The sequence below is a fragment of the Sinocyclocheilus grahami genome, unplaced genomic scaffold (assembly GCF_001515645.1).
Source record: "Sinocyclocheilus grahami isolate Dianchi unplaced genomic scaffold, SAMN03320097.WGS_v1.1 scaffold1347.1, whole genome shotgun sequence".
Taxonomy (NCBI): Eukaryota; Metazoa; Chordata; class Actinopteri; order Cypriniformes; family Cyprinidae; genus Sinocyclocheilus; species Sinocyclocheilus grahami.
In genome coordinates this window covers 509,321-525,893 of record NW_015506526.1, presented here as the reverse complement: position 1 = coordinate 525,893, position 16,573 = coordinate 509,321, and the positions used below count along the sequence as shown (strand labels likewise).

Genomic DNA, 16,573 nt, shown 5'->3' with positions numbered 1-16,573 from the left:
TCTGTCATGCGACTCTGTTCCCCTTTCGGGCTCTGTCTTTATATTTATTTTGAAAGATGAAGCTTGCGATTATGGTAAGGGGTGTTACATTTCCGACGAGTGCTTGCGGTGTTCGGCCAATCACAATGCACTGGGTCAGCTGGCCAATCAGAGCAGACTGCGCTTGTCGGAAGGAGGGACTTTGTAGAAAACGAAGCGTTTGAGAGAGGCGGGGCATAGAGGACCTACAATAATGTACAGTATTTGAAAAATAATGTGTTTTTTGAACATTAAAGCATGTCAACATATTCTGTTACACCAAATACACAAAATAATGATCTTTAAAAAATAATGATCTTTAAAAAAGGATCATATGACCCCTTTAACAATGTCTAATAAAAAATTAAAAAAACATTCTGACTCGTTTGTTTGTTTTTCACACTTCAGGTCAAGGTTAGAGAAAATGCCTTCAATCCCTGCGGAGCCTGAGGTGTCTGAGGGAGAGGTGGAACACAGGACAATATATATAATATAATATAATCTGTGATAGTTAATCGACAACTAGGGGAGAGTGTGGTAGAATGTTTCACTTGATTTTGTCCATCTGGAATTGAGTGTATTATTGTCGTTTGCTAATAGAGTGCAGCAGTGAGGACATATTTTTGTAGGCCAACTCAGAAGTTAGCATCACCCTTTTTCCTGAAAGTTTGAGTGAGAATAGTTTGAAAGAGTGATTATAAACACAGTGAGACTGTAAAAAGAGTAAAGAGCTGCAGTGAGTGGATGAGTTTTCTTGTTTGGTCTGATGACATTTAATGTCCCCAACAACCTCTGTAGTCCAGTTTAACCACTTGTTAGCAATCGCTTGTTTAAAGACAATTAAAATCTTTTTTAAAAATCACAAAGGTGTATTATGTATTTTATGGTATAAAATGAAATGGGAAAATACATCGAGTTTGTCTTAACCATAGACCTTATTTCAGGCTTTTAAAATTCTAACTCGTTTCCAGGTTTTGGCTTACAAAAATATATTGTCCCTGCAATACTCTGTCACTGAGACTTCATGTGAGTGACTGGATTGGAGAGATTATTGTCTAGTGGACACATCATCAGAGAAGAGATGTCGTTGCAAGGGGAAGGGGAGATAATGTTCTTGATTAAAGATTATGAGGGCACATGAACAAAAACAAATAAATAATGATTTACATGGATAAACCATTTATAATAAGTTTGTTTTATCATCGTCTGTTTTATTATGTCTTATATTGATTTTTCTGTACTGCTGGTTCGTCTGGTCAGAGGAGAACTGGCCCCCCGACTGAGCCTGGTTTCTCCCAAGGTTTTTTCTCCATTCTGTCACTGATGGAGTTTTGGTTCCTTGCCGCTGTCGCCTCTGGCTTGCTTAGTTGGGGACACTTCATTTCCAGCGTTATCGTTGACATAATTGCAAAGATATTATTTAAACTGAACTAAGCTGGATGTTGACATCACTGAATTCAATGATGAACTGTCTTTAACTGAAAAATGAGTGTTTACTATTGTCATTTTGCATTATTGACACTATTTTCCTAATTAATACTGTTCAGTTGCTTTGTCACAATCTGTATTGTTAAAGCGCTATATAAATAAAGGTGACTAATAAGCAATGCAGTATTCATTAAAAAATAAGAAATGTCAGTTTTAATTTCATGGTGTCTTTAAACCTGTTTTTTTTTTTGTCAAACTAAATTTTATACATGGCAGGTGAAATTAAACGTTTATCAAAGAAAACCAGTCAAGGTCTAAATATATATATGCAATGTATGTTTGTGAATTTCCAATGTACCAAACCATGTACAACAATGTAGCTATGGGATACTGTGTGTCAGATGGTGCAGGCTCAATCACCCAACTACAGTAATAGTTATAGTAGGTTTTCCATCCAAATGTAGAAAAAACTTGATATTATATAATAATATTATTATTAACTTAATAAACTTAATTAGCTTATCCCTAAAATCATTCTGCTTATCCCTAAAATGGAGCAAGTTCCAAATAAGTCACATTTCTATCACTTTTGATATAGAAGCTTTATAACTAATTATTTTTTATAACAGAAATGCTGAAATATAATTAGGCGTATTAGTGTCTCAGTCATCTTTGCCTAAAAGGCAACTTAAGTAAAAGGTTTACCTTTCCCCTGCTCTTCTCTATATCATTTTCCATGTCCTTTTCATTTCAGATCCAGCTTCACTTATGTACATTGTTCAACAACAAGCTCTAGGCTCCACCCTGTGGACAACCATTGCCTCCAGCCTCAAAGACACCTCCTACACAGTCACCTCTCTTTCTAAAGGAGTGTGTTATTCCTTCAGAGTCCTTAGCGCCACTGGAAAAGCATCCAGCAAACCCTCACATTCCACTGACCTGGTCCAACTCATTGACAGAGGTATTGAGAAGATTTGTACTTGAATTCTGTATTTCACAAGCAAAAAGGTTTATGTGGGTTTGGTTGGCCCGCTGAGATGAAGTAAGGCTATAGCTATGACCGCTGCATTCATTAAAAATGCAGAATAGCAGAAGATACATGTGTTATCAAGGACAGAATGAACAAATATGTCATCAGAAAGTAACAAATATCTCCACATTTCTCTGATGTGAGTAGAGACTGACTGACTGAAGTCATTTATTATTATTATTATTATTATTTTCATATCACAGGACAGTACTTACACAAAGCTCCAGTCATTCTGGACAAGCCTGATATTGTGTATGTGGTTGAGAACCAGCCTGTCACCATCACAATAACACTTAATCATGTCCAACCAACAAGCTCATGGAAAAGGTTAGTGTCAAATGCAAACAAAACATTCAAATTGCAGTATAAATTGTGTATTATATTAATATGTGTATAATATCAAGTAAGCCATTGTTTACTAGAAGAGGAGTGGTACTTCTCAACAAACCTGGTGCATTAGAGATGACCATGCCTGATGATGACCAGCATGCCTTACACATTACCAAAGTGAAAAGCACGGATTTAGGTCAGCTTATGTTCATGGCAAACAACCAGTATGGCAGTGACCTCTGCACTCTGCAACTGGCAATGGCAGGTGAATGCACTTTTTGGCCACTCACTCCTTTTAAACTTACAAGTAAAAGTAATGTAAGTAAGTGGAAGAGAGGGATAAGGTCCATGGATCGCCCAACTCTGGTTGCCCAAAGCGCAACCATGCTACATGTCACAGCGCTTCCCACAAGATTTTCAGCAAACTTGCAATGTTTATGTAGTAAATATAAATCTGCTCCTTTTGAGATGGTGTCTGCACACAATAATTAGAATTCAATGCTTTCCAAATGATGCGCATACATCTTAGTATGGGTTTTTATTGGGAATTAGTTGTAAAAACCTTCCAGCATGTTCAAAAATGTGTTTTGTTAAAGGTCTAGTCCACCAATAAATGCAAACTGTTGTCATTCTCATCACAAACTCAAAATGTTTATGATTTTCTTTCTTCTTCAGAACACAAAAGATATTTAAAGTATCTGTTTTTGTCCATACAATAAAAGTCCAAGCTCCAAAAAGGACATAGCATACAATTAATCCAAACAACCCCAGTAGTTTATACATAAACTCATGCATAATCCAGTATGGCGACATGAAACATCAAAAACATCAGTAACATCAAGACTCATATGTTCTTGTGTGTCATGGGATTTAACACATGCCATGACACAAGAACCAATGAAATAAAATCAGTGACAGAGTGTATTTTTTTTCTTTATACTTGAGTATTAATTGTCTGCACTGATCCTGCTTCAGGTGTCTTCAGGTGTTCTGTTTTTAAACTGTTCTGATTGTTTTTTCTTGTATATTTCAGTGCCCCCTTCATTTGAGACCATCATGGAGGACTTGGATGTGTGCGTGGGGGAAACATCTCGATTTGCTGTGGTTGTAGACGGGAAACCTGACCCTGTTATCCTCTGGTACAAGGTCAGTTTGCACTATTGACTATCATGCCACCTGAAATTTCATTGAACATGTTTTCTGTCCTTAGTAATTCCACTCATTTGTGCTATTTGACTTTCAGGATAATATCCTTCTGGCAGAGAGCAGTCATTTTACCTTTGTGTATGATGACAGAGAGTGCTCGCTTGTGATTCTTAATGCTCAGTCTGAGGATGAAGGGGTCTACACTTGCACTGCTAAGAACCTGGCTGGGTCAATGTCCTGTAAGGCTGAGCTTACTGTTCATACTGGTGAGTAATACAGATTAGTTTGAATATGGCTTAGCCAGAAGGAGATCTAGAGAATAATTCACCCAGAATACACTAGCTGTATGTTTAAAATTAACAGGGTGATGTTACTAACATATACAGTACATGTCTGATGAATGTCTCCATTTAGATAGCAAAGTAAATGTGTGTGGGTGTACTTACAATTTCACAGCCAAAAATGTGGAGGAGGAGGAAGATCAAATGGAAGATGAAGGCACAATTCTACGGAGGATGCGTAGGCTGACTGATTACTTTGACATACACAAAGAGATTGGCAGGTCAGACACCCTACCAGAAGGACACTCCTGTTTATAGTTTCATTATTATTAAGAGTATGCTGTATATATTTGGATCTGACAAGTCTGTAATGTTCTTGCTCACAGAGGGGCTTTTTCATATGTCAAGCGAGTGACGCAGAAAAATGGGCAAATATTTGCAGCAAAATTAATCTCGTTGCGGGCACAGAGAAAAGCTTGTGCCGTGAGAGAGATGACCCTCCTGTCAGAATTAGACCATGAAAAGATCATTCAATTCTATGATGCATTTGAAAAGAGGCATGTACACTCTTATAAATAAAGGTGCTTCACGATGCCATAGAAGAACCTTTTTGTCTAAATGGTTCCATGAAGAACCTTTAACATCTGACGCAACATCTGATTACAAAAACACAAGAAAGAGATGGTTCTTTAAAGAACCTTTGACTGAATGGCTCTTTGTGGAACCAAAAATGGTTCTTCTATGGCATCGCTTGAAGAACCTTTTGAAGCACCTTTATTTTTAAGAGTGTAGTGGTCATCATTACTGAACTGTATCCTTTCCTTCTGATTAATTATCCTTTCTAAATATGTTTTAAAAAGATGTTTCCTTGCGTTATTATCTTTAAATGATTATAAAGGTGCCATGACGAGCTTTTGGAAAGAATAACAAAAAGAACAACCATCTTAGAATCTGAGGTTGGTGTTTTAACTGTTTATTCAGTAACTATTATTTGCTGCTGCATGATGTTAAAACAAAATCAGTGAATTACTGAGAGATTAATATAATCTACAGAATTAATGTTCATGTTCTGTTTGCAGGTTCGGTCTATCATACGGCAGATACTTGAGGGTATCGACTATCTTCACCAGAATGACATAATTCATCTTGATATAAAGGTCAACAGATAAAACTGTACCATTTACTAAATGCTTTGATAATCATTTCAAGCGAGTGACGCAGAAAAATGGGCAAATATTTGCAGCAAAATTAATCTCGTTGCGGGCACAGAGAAAAGCTTGTGCCGTGAGAGAGATGACCCTCCTGTCAGAATTAGACCATGAAAAGATCATTCAATTCTATGATGCATTTGAAAAGAGGCATGTACACTCTTATAAATAAAGGTGCTTCACGATGCCATAGAAGAACCTTTTTGTCTAAATGGTTCCATGAAGAACCTTTAACATCTGACAATATCTGATTACAAAAACACAAGAAAGAGATGGTTCTTTAAAGAACCTTTGACTGAATGGCTCTTTGTGGAACCAAAAAATGGTTATTCTATGGCATCGCTTGAAGAACCTTTTGAAGCACCTTTATTTTTAAGAGTGTAGTGGTCATCATTACTGAACTGTATCCTTTCCTTCTGATTAATTATCCTTTCTAAATATGTTTTAAAAAGATGTTTCCTTGCGTTATTATCTTTAAATGATTATAAAGGTGCCATGACGAGCTTTTGGAAAGAATAACAAAAAGAACAACCATCTTAGAATCTGAGGTTGGTGTTTTAACTGTTTATTCAGTAACTATTATTTGCTGCTGCATGATGTTAAAACAAAATCAGGGAATTACTGAGAGATTAATATAATCTACAGAATTAATGTTCATGTTCTGTTTGCAGGTTCGGTCTATCATACGGCAGATACTTGAGGGTATCGACTATCTTCACCAGAATGACATAATTCATCTTGATATAAAGGTCAACAGATAAAACTGTACCATTTACTAAATGCTTTGATAATCATTGCGAATTGTGGTTTTTGACATTTCAGAGGCGAGTAATTATACAGTATGTATGTGTCTTTCAGCCCGATAACATCCTCATGGCAGACCAAAAAATGATTACATTCATATTTGTGATTTTGGCAATGCTCTGAAAGTCAAACCAAATGAAGAATTGTACTGCAAATATGGCACACCAGAATTTATTGCTCCTGAGATTGTAAACCAGTCACCCATCTCTAAATCTACAGACATTTGGTAAAATACCATTACCATTAGTCACCTACCTTTTTGATAGATGGTTAAACTTTCATTCTCTATATTTTTTAAAACTATCTTTCTTTCTACAGGCCAGTGGGTGTCATAACTTACTTATGGTATGTATATTTGTAGGTTACACTTTATACATTACATGTCAGTTAACTCTCATTGGTGTATTAGTAGACTGTTAGGTTAGGGTTAGTAGACTTGCAAAGTTAGAAGAAGACTTGCAAAATTACTTAATGTCAGTATATCAGATAGTCTACAGTTACTCTAATGAGTGGCATTTGACAAAATAACTGTAATTGCAAAGTTATAGTTATTATAATGTCTTAAGTGGACTATCAAAATACCTATTTGTGTTATATTTGTACTCACCACTGATAGAATTTTACATTCAATGCTAAGTGTGAAACCATGTAACAATTATTTTTCATTCACATAATTTACAGCTTAACAGGAGTTTCTCCATTTGCTGGGAAAAATGACCGTGACTCGTTGCTGAACATCAGGAACTACAATGTTGCCTTTGAGGAGAGCATGTTCAAAGACCTTTGCAGAGAAGCAAAAGGATTCATCATAGAGCTCCTTGTATCAAGTAAACTGTAAGTGTTCATTGCACCACAATCTCTGAGGTAAACATGTCTGACTGTTGTAATTGTCATGGAGTTACACGGTCTTAAATTTGTTCAATAATTTGAACTTCAGGAGACCTGATGCCACAGAATGTCTTCTTCATCCTTGGTTCAAGGTAAGATATAATATCAAACAGGCTGCAGTACTGATTAATGCAATAATAATAATAATAATAAAAATTCTTCAAGCACCCTTTAATTAACCACTTTGACTCCTAGTTACAGATGTTCTGGGTCACTATTTGTGTGCAAAATACACAGCTGCCATACAACAGAAACACCACAGAGATGTTGTTGCCTTGAACTGTATTTTTAGAGCACAATAATCTAATTTACCTTTTTTCTTTCTTAGTCACTGGTAAAGGGAAAGAGTATCAACACAACATTACATAAGCAAGTATTAGCCAGACGTAAATGGCAGGTAAGCAATAAAAACCTATATATATATATATATATATATATGACATATCCTCAAATTATTCCAGTAAATTGCAGGTAAATGGCAAAAAGGCATCATCTCTCACATTGTTACCCACCACTATCTTAAAAATCTCAGACCCGGATATTCAACCTACCACTGGACATCCAGTTGTTTTTTCTTCTGCTTCCTCTGCATATCATCCAACTCTTAGAACTGATATTAAAGATATTGATTCAGAGGAAATTTTTGAGGCAAGGTTTAAGAAGAGGGAATCTTCTTTGACACATGGCCTGAAACGATTGACAAGGACCAAGTCTGAAGAAAACTCACCTGTTCTCCCATGGAAATCAAATGAAGAGGTTTATCGACCTCACCCTGTAGGTGCCCCATTGGAGTTTGGACCTAGAGGATTACAGGAAAAATCCAAGTCTGCCAAGACCTCAGGGAGGTGGAAAAGGAATCCGGCCTTGCATTTATTGGAAGATTCTCTATGCGTGCAAAGAGACTGCAACCAAAATTGCAAATCCAGAAGAGCGCTAATGCGAAGAGGGAGTTCTGCTGACAGTGCTCTTCTTCTGCAGATCACACCTGAAGATGGTAATATGAGCGATACTACAGAGGAAGGCCAAAAGCACATGAAAAAGGCAGTTTCCATGGAGCTGCCACACAGGAGCAATAGTCCAAAGACGGGGAGGTTGAGCAAGGAAGATTATGCTCTAAAACTGGATCTTATGCGGCAGAGGTTGCTAAGAGGAGGCACTGTTGACAAGAATATGAGTGGTCTTTGTGGCCCCCTGCTTGAGACACTGGGTGTTGATGATGAGAGGCGAACTGCTTTTTTGGATCGAAACTTTAGACGTGCCAAGTTGAGTGCTTCAGAAGTTCCTCGAGCATTATCCACTGATAGCCCTGAGTATACTTGTCCAAATACTGCATTCAGGAAGAGGTCTTCTTTAAGGGACGGAAACGCAGAGTTAATTTCACTACATAAGAGATCTGGAGCCCCACTAGAGATTCCCTCAATTTTTTCTGGGGACCATAACTTGTTGGAAGCCACATCTACTATCTCAGAACAAACCAAGGATGGCCCAAAGCCTGTGTTACCAAGAGAAATTTCATCCAAACCACCAACTCCAGACTTAGAAAATCTTAGAAAAGTATCTAAGGAAGAGGCTATTGGTGCCATCCAAATTATGAATACATCTCAGCCTGCGTCTATTTTAGATGACACTGATAAGAAGGTAGGGAAGATGGAAGAGCACACATTCTCTCAAGAGTGTGTGCCAGGACAGATAAATAAAAGTATTGAATCTTCTCTTGATTTACTTCCACATGACATATCCTCAAATTATTCCAGTAAATTGCAGGTAAATGGCAAAAAGGCATCATCTCTCACATTGTTACCCACCACTATCTTAAAAATCTCAGACCCGGATATTCAACCTACCACTGGACATCCAGTTGTTTTTTCTTCTGCTTCCTCTGCATATCATCCAACTCTTAGAACTGATATTAAAGATATTGATTCAGAGGAAATTTTTGAGGCAAGGTTTAAGAAGAGGGAATCTTCTTTGACACATGGCCTGAAACGATTGACAAGGACCAAGTCTGAAGAAAACTCACCTGTTCTCCCATGGAAATCAAATGAAGAGGTTTATCGACCTCACCCTGTAGGTGCCCCATTGGAGTTTGGACCTAGAGGATTACAGGAAAAATCCAAGTCTGCCAAGACCTCAGGGAGGTGGAAAAGGAATCCGGCCTTGGATTTATTGGAAGATTCTCTATGCGTGCAAAGAGACTGCAACCAAAAAAAGGGAAAGAGGAGACCTCAGGTTCTTTAGCTAACAGACGGCGTGTTACATGGGCAATGGGACGTAGCAAGTCCCTAGACAAAAAAGAAGTTAAGATAGGATGCTTTGATAACACTATGGATACAGAGAAAGAAAATCTTGAAAAAAATAGTAAGAAAGTGACGTGACATGTGGCCAAGTATGGTGACCCATACTCAGAATTAGTGCTCTGCATTTACCCATCCAAAGTGCACACACAGCAGTGAACACACACAAACCGTGAACACACACCCGGAGCAAGAACGTTACTGAATCACCTGTCCTTGCAGTGCGACGTAAATTTGAATCTAATGTTTCAGGAATATTTGATAGAGTGCATAGTAAGTCAAAATACATTAATGATAGGGAAACTAAACCCCACAGCGATGAAGAAACTCTAAAAGAACAAGCCGTAAAGAAAATCAGTGATTCACCAGTTCTGGCACTGCGAAAAAAGTTTGAGTCTGGATTTTCATTAAGAAAACAAAGTCAGTCTAACAAGAGCGAGGGAGAAAAGGAGGTTAAAAATTAAGGACAGAAAACACCTTTGTCCTCTTGTCATCGCCGCTCTCAATCTGACGGGCTCATTCACAAGAGTGTAGATAATCCAGAGAACCAAGTTCCCTCACAAACTGCTTCTACAGCGTCCAAAGAGACACTGATCTCCACTTCTAGTTCACAGTCTATACAATCCTCTCAGTGTATGTATTACTGAGATTTTTGCAATAAATTTTATTTACTTTTTATCAGTTATCCCAAAAAATAATTCTGACACTTATTGCTAAACATGTAAGTTGCTAAGTATGCTACACTGTAACTAGTATACTGCAAGTTAAACCTTGGAACCTACCTTATGCAAATGATTACAAAACTGCATTAAAGTGATTCATTGTTGACAGCTCCTGAAACTGAAATCAGGTCTAGGTGGGACAGATGGGGTTTGTCCAGAAGCAAGAGAGTCAGGACACCATCAAAATCAAATACACCTGCAATTCCAAAGGAAGGTGAAAAAAATCATTAAAATAACTCTACTTCTAATGTGTTTTGTGGAAATTAAAAATGTATCCTTTATTTCAGATTTTCCTCCAGTTTTCCATATTACACTAAAGGGACCATGTTCTATTGAAGGGAATCCAGTGACTCTTAGTTGTCTTTCAAGCTGGTAGTCCTGAGCCAAAAATATTATGGAGAAAAGGTATTTTTTCATTTATTTGTTTTCTTTTAATTATGAAAACAGTAGTGCTCCAACAATGAACTTTTCTCCTGTGTTCATAGATAAAATAACCTTTGGAGATCAATGACAGAATGAGCTTAGTGGCCTACCCAGATGGAAAGCAACTTTTGATGATCATGAAGACCTTTAAGAAGGATGCAGGAATATATGAATGTGTAGCCTCTAATAACCTGGCCTCTGCTACTACTTCTTGTATACTCTCAATAGCCTGTAAGCTCTGAAAGGTTGCTTATTATTCAGTATAGCATTAATGCCCAGTGTTTGGGTGTTCTCACATTTTGTTCATATATGCCAAATTTGCAAAAGTTATTTTCTGATCCATATTTTGTGTTTATATCACATTTTAAGGTGTTCCAAAACAGCCAGGAACCCCGGAGATTCCACAGATATATAATAACACTGCTCTGGTGCAATGGAAACCATCAGACTCCAAAGTTCCTTGCACATACACACTTGAGAGAAAATGTGATGGTAGGGAATGTCTAATACATCTGGCATATACTGATTTATCATGTACTACTGTGTTAAATATTATTATCTTTTTAAAAGTTTTCTCCTTGTCATTCAGTGTGTGCAGTGATTTAAAATTTCACATGTTATCTGTAAGTGATGATAAGTGGGTGACTGAAGCTACAGGAGTGACTGATTGTTTCTACAATTCCTCTGAACTTCCAACGGGTTCTGCCATCCGATTCCGTGTGGGATGTGCAAATATAGCTGGCCAAGGTCCATACAGTAATGTATCAGAGGGAGTGAGAAATAACGTTGACGGTATTAAGCATGCAGTTCAGTTGTACACCATTAAAACTTATTGTTCTTTTGGTAATATTAGCTTTTGTTACAAGATTTTGAATATTTTAATTAGCTGGATTTTTTTCTCATTTTTCTTTTCTGGATTAGCTAAATCAATTTGTGTGTACATAACTCCTACCTCTGTTCTGCAGTGGCACCACTCCATCAGCCTGCTGAAATGAAGACACACCCCTCATCTTCTTTTCCTGTTGTTGCTGTGACTGCATCTGCTTTTACATTAGCAGAGCCAAGTGTTTCGTCAGTCCATTAGTCCTAGTCCTGCACAGTCTGGTGATGTCACAAATACTTCCTCTGAGCTGTCTGTTTCTCACTCTTGCCCAAAGACATCTATCCCTCCTCTTGTTCACCCCAAGCCAACAAGTATTATCAGCACGGTTTCCCCTGTTACCCAAAACCAGACTGTATCTCCAAGGTCATACACAGCTCCACCCTCAATAGGCAGATCAATTTCTCCTGTCTCTTCGTATGTTCCAGCCACATGCTCAGTTACTCCCAACTCTATCTCTCCTCCTGTGATCCCGGTCAGCAGTATCAGTCCAATAGGAGAAGGAGCAAGCTCACCCACACCAGAGATGGGAAGAGTGGTATCCTCCACCAAAACTGAGACCGTACATAACTCCTACCTCTGTTCTGCAGTGGCACCACTCCATCAGCCTGCTGAAATGAAGACACACCCCTCATCTTCTTTTCCTGTTGTTGCTGTGACTGCATCTGCTTTTACATTAGCAGAGCCAAGTGTTCGTCAGTCCATTAGTCCTAGTCCTGCACAGTCTGGTGATGTCACAAATACTTCCTCTGAGGTGTCTGTTTCTCACTCTTGCCCAAAGACATCTATCCCTCCTCTTGTTCACCCCAAGCCAACAAGTATTATCAGCACGGTTTCCCCTGTTACCCAAAACCAGACTGTATCTCCAAGGTCATACACAGCTCCACCCTCAATAGACAGATCAATTTCTCCTGTCTCTTCGTATGTTCCAGCCACATGCTCAGTTACTCCCAACTCTATCTCTCCTCCTGTGATCCCGGTCAGCAGTATCAGTCCAATAGGAGAAGGAGCAAGCTCACCCACACCAGAGATGGGAAGAGTGGTATCCTCCACCAAAACTGAGACCACTTTGAGGAAAGGAGTTCCTCAGAAACCATACAGCTTTTTGGACGAGAAAGTAGGTGAGAAAATAAAATTTCTTTTTTTCCCCCTTTATTTAATAATTCTCTATCTAATTATACAGTTCACAAATCAATTCTGCAAGCATTTCCACACAACTCGTCCGTTTTTTGACAGGGGTCGTTTTGGAGTGATAAGGGATTGCAGAGAAAACTCAACAGGCAAGATGTTTATAGCAAAGATTATTTCCTATGATCAGCAGACCAAGCAAGCGGTCATAAAAGAGTATGAGATCCTCAAGTCCCTCCGTTGTGAAAGAATCATGGCCCTACATGAAGCCTATATCACACATCGCTACCTTGTACTCATAACAGAGTACTGCACAGGCAAAGAGATTGTTTATAGTCTCGTTGACAGGTGTGTAATAGTCTAGTATGGTCAAGTTTTTATAGATTATCTATTATATTTTAACTGGGCTTTGAAAATTAAGTTCAGTGTTCTCAGATAACTCTTGTTTTCTCTTCTAGATTTTGTTACTCTGAAGATGATGTAGTGGGTTTCATTGTCCAGATTCTTCAGGGTTTAGAATATCTCCACAACTGCCGGATTCTTCATCTGGACATTAAGCCAGACAACATCATGTTCACCAACCTCAATGTGATTAAGATCATAGATTTTGGCAGTGCTCAAAGGTTTAACCCTCTCTCCCTCCAACCATACAGCAGAGAACTTGGGACTCTGGAGCACATGGGTATGCGCAACATACAATTCTTATCCTGTAACGGTTCTCTACATAATGATTCAAAATATCTATTAGTGTCTTGTTGACAATAATGACATGTTTCCTGCCTTCTTCAAGCTCCAGAATTGCTGAAAGGCGATCTAGTAGGACCCCCAGCTGACATCTGGAGTTTAGGAGTTCTTTCCTATATTATGTAAGTCCAGTCTATAAAGGAATTAATGTTGGCATGAAACTTGATGCAACCAACTTTACAGTTGTATTATGGTGTATTTTTGAGAGAAGAGGTAACATGCAATACAAAAATAAACAGTGTTCACTTTGATCTAAACTTTAATAAATAGATTTTTTAATGCTTTTCAATTTTAGAGTGTGAAACAGCAATGTAAGCATTCCTGCTTGAGAAATATTTAACCTTACAAAAGGCAAAAATATTTTCCTTCCAAACAACTTGTGTTTGCAGTCCTGGGGGAGTTTGTCGTCATATCTCTCTGGATGTGTCCTGTCGAGCTCCTGCCTTGCCTTGCCAGCCTGTTATTCCCCCACGGGGTAGTTTTTGTTGTTTATTTTGTTTTATTTGAATAAAAAGCCCTTATTTTCTGCAATATTGAGTCCTTGCCTCAAGGCAAAAATATTTTCCTTCCAAACAACAGTATTTATTAAAGCAGCACTTCACACAGTCAGGGTTCTGTCACTTCGGTCTAGTGTAATTCATGTTTTTGTGACAGAGCCCTGACACTCGTGTCATGTCATTGTTCTGTCTGTTGTGGGAGTGTGCAGTCTCGAGTTCGCTCGGCCGTGCGCTCTTCTGTCCACGTGTGTTGTGTTTTGTGTAGCAAGCGGTTTGTGTTCAGCCGCGTGCTTTTCTTGTTGTCTTGTGTGAACACGCGGCTTATGAGTTTTCTCATTAGCTGTGTGCTCATGTCTTTTTGTTCAAGCACATGGCTTGTGATTGTTTTGCTGGCCATGTGCTTGTGTTTTGTTTTGTGTGAGCACATGGCTTTTGTCTTTGTTTCCTGTGTGCCATGTGCTCTCAAGTCAATTGTCTTGACCCCACCCATCTTGTTACCTGATTATTGGTTAATTTGTCCCACATGTGTTCCCTCGTTACCCTCCTCATTTGCTCTCTATTCATTGTCCTTGTGTTTGCAGTCCTGGGGGAGTTTGTCGTCATATCTCTCTGGATGTGTCCTGTCGAGCTCCTGCCTTGCCTTGCCAGCCTGTTATTCCCCCACGGGGTAGTTTTTGTTGTTTATTTTGTTTTATTTGAATAAAAAGCCCTTATTTTCTGCAATATTGAGTCCTTGCCTCATCCCCAACCCTGACAGCACTGTGTAACTTTTTCTGTGTTCAAAATTTGCAAAATGTATATAATGAGTGAGTACATCATGAATTAATCTTCCAAACCGCGTTTTTTTGTCTTATTCCGAATCACTACAGTACACTTATAATATATTTGGACTATTGTAGCCTGGTCGGGTCGTCACCGCTGCGGAGTAACACATACCTGCGTGAATTGCCGTAGACGTAAACTTAGAGAAGTAGCTCCGGTTGGAATGTTCTTCCGCGGTATGTGTGCAGTTCTGTTTATTAACTGCTAGAGCGCCAAAAGTTACATAGTGCTGCTTTAATTGGAGTCTAATTTTAAGTTCCTTTGTTTATACTGTAGGCTCAGCGGTAGACTTCCTTTCCAAGACAAAGACTCAAAACTGACAGAGACCAAAATCCATGCCGCAAAGTTTGACTCAACTAAGCTCTACCCAAAGGTGTCCCAAAGTGCCTCCACTTTTTTAAAGAAGATATTAAATGGCTATCCATGGTAAGTATTAATTAAACAACCTGGAGCCAATTGCAACTTCAGTTAAAACTTCACCCTTAAATACAGGTATTTTCAAACTGTTCCTGGAGCCTTCACAGCATTGCATATTTTGGATCAGCAGTAGCTCTTGGAGGGTTAACTTTGTTTAGAGTTGAATTCCAAACCTATTCAAACACACCTGAACCATTAGTCAAGGTCTTCAGGATTACTCAAAACTTGGTGTGTGTTGGTGCTAAACTCCACAGGACTTTGGCCCTCAGGTGCAGAAATGGACACTCCTCTGTGGCTCTACCATTGATTTTCAAACTGTTCCTGGAGCCTTCACAGCATTGCATATTTTGGATCAGCAGTAGCTCTTGGAGGGTTAACTTTGTTTAGAGTTGAATTCCAACCCTATTCAAACACACCTGAACCATTAGTCAAGGTCTTCAGGATTACTCAAAACTTGGTGTGTGTTGGTGCTAAACTCCACAGGACTTTGGCCCTCAGGTGCAGAAATGGACACTCCTCTGTGGCTCTACCATTTGAGAAAGCGTAACGGTCATCTTGGATCACGTGTGCCTCAAAAACCAGTCACATTATAGCCTTGATGTCATTTAATTATTTTCTGAGTTTTTAAACTGTCAATAACTAAATGAATGAGTATTCTGTAAACTAAATACAAGCACTGAAAACAGTTAGAAAAATGTTGGATGTTTAAATTAGGCACTGCCTATATTTTTGCTTTTTTAATTAAAATTTATATACTAGATATTTTGCAAGAACCAGTATTTTGTTTTGTTCTGTCCTGAAGACAGAACAAAAAGAGTAAAGATAGTAGATATTCCAATAACCTAACTGATTTTCTGGACTTTTTCCTCAGGTGTCGACCCACCATTAAAGACTGCCTCAATCATTCATGGCTTCATGACTCATATCTAAAGAAGCTTCGTCGACAGACCTTGACTTTCAGTACCACACGGATCAAAGAATTCCTGGAGGAGCATCAGCGCAGATGTGCAGAGATAGCTACTAAACACAAGGTCCTCTTGAGAGTCTACCAGAGTGGGTATTCATCCCCAGCCTCACCGACCACGCCTAGCTCACCAAGTGAAGAAAAATATAGACTTTGACATGTGTTCCTGTGGCTCGGTGGTAGAGCATTGCGTTAGCAGCGCATAAGGTTGTGGGTTCAGTTCCCAGGGAACACACGTACTGGTAAAAAATGTATAGCCTGAATGCAAATCGTAATGTAAGTCACTTTGGATAGTCTGCTAAATGCATAAATTATTATTAATTAACTTATTATTAGGATTAGGTAATGAATTTCTTCAGAGCTGGAAAATGTTTGGAAATGATACCCAGTGGTTTCCTTGATGACACCCGTAATATGAGAACAAAATAGACTATTTCACAAAGAAAAAAACATTGATTATAAGTCAATGGTGTTGATAATAGGAAAGTTGGTTGATAGCTGTAGACAAGTAACAGTTGTTTCAAGGTGATGAACATTATATAAGGTGCA

General features: G+C 38.5%; 1 pseudogene; it reads left to right on the top strand.

Annotated features, from left to right (window-relative positions):
• LOC107569452 (striated muscle preferentially expressed protein kinase-like) overlaps positions 1-16,258 on the top strand; it is a 48,359-nt pseudogene extending 32,101 nt beyond the window's left edge.
• The last annotated feature ends 315 nt before the right edge of the window (positions 16,259-16,573 follow it).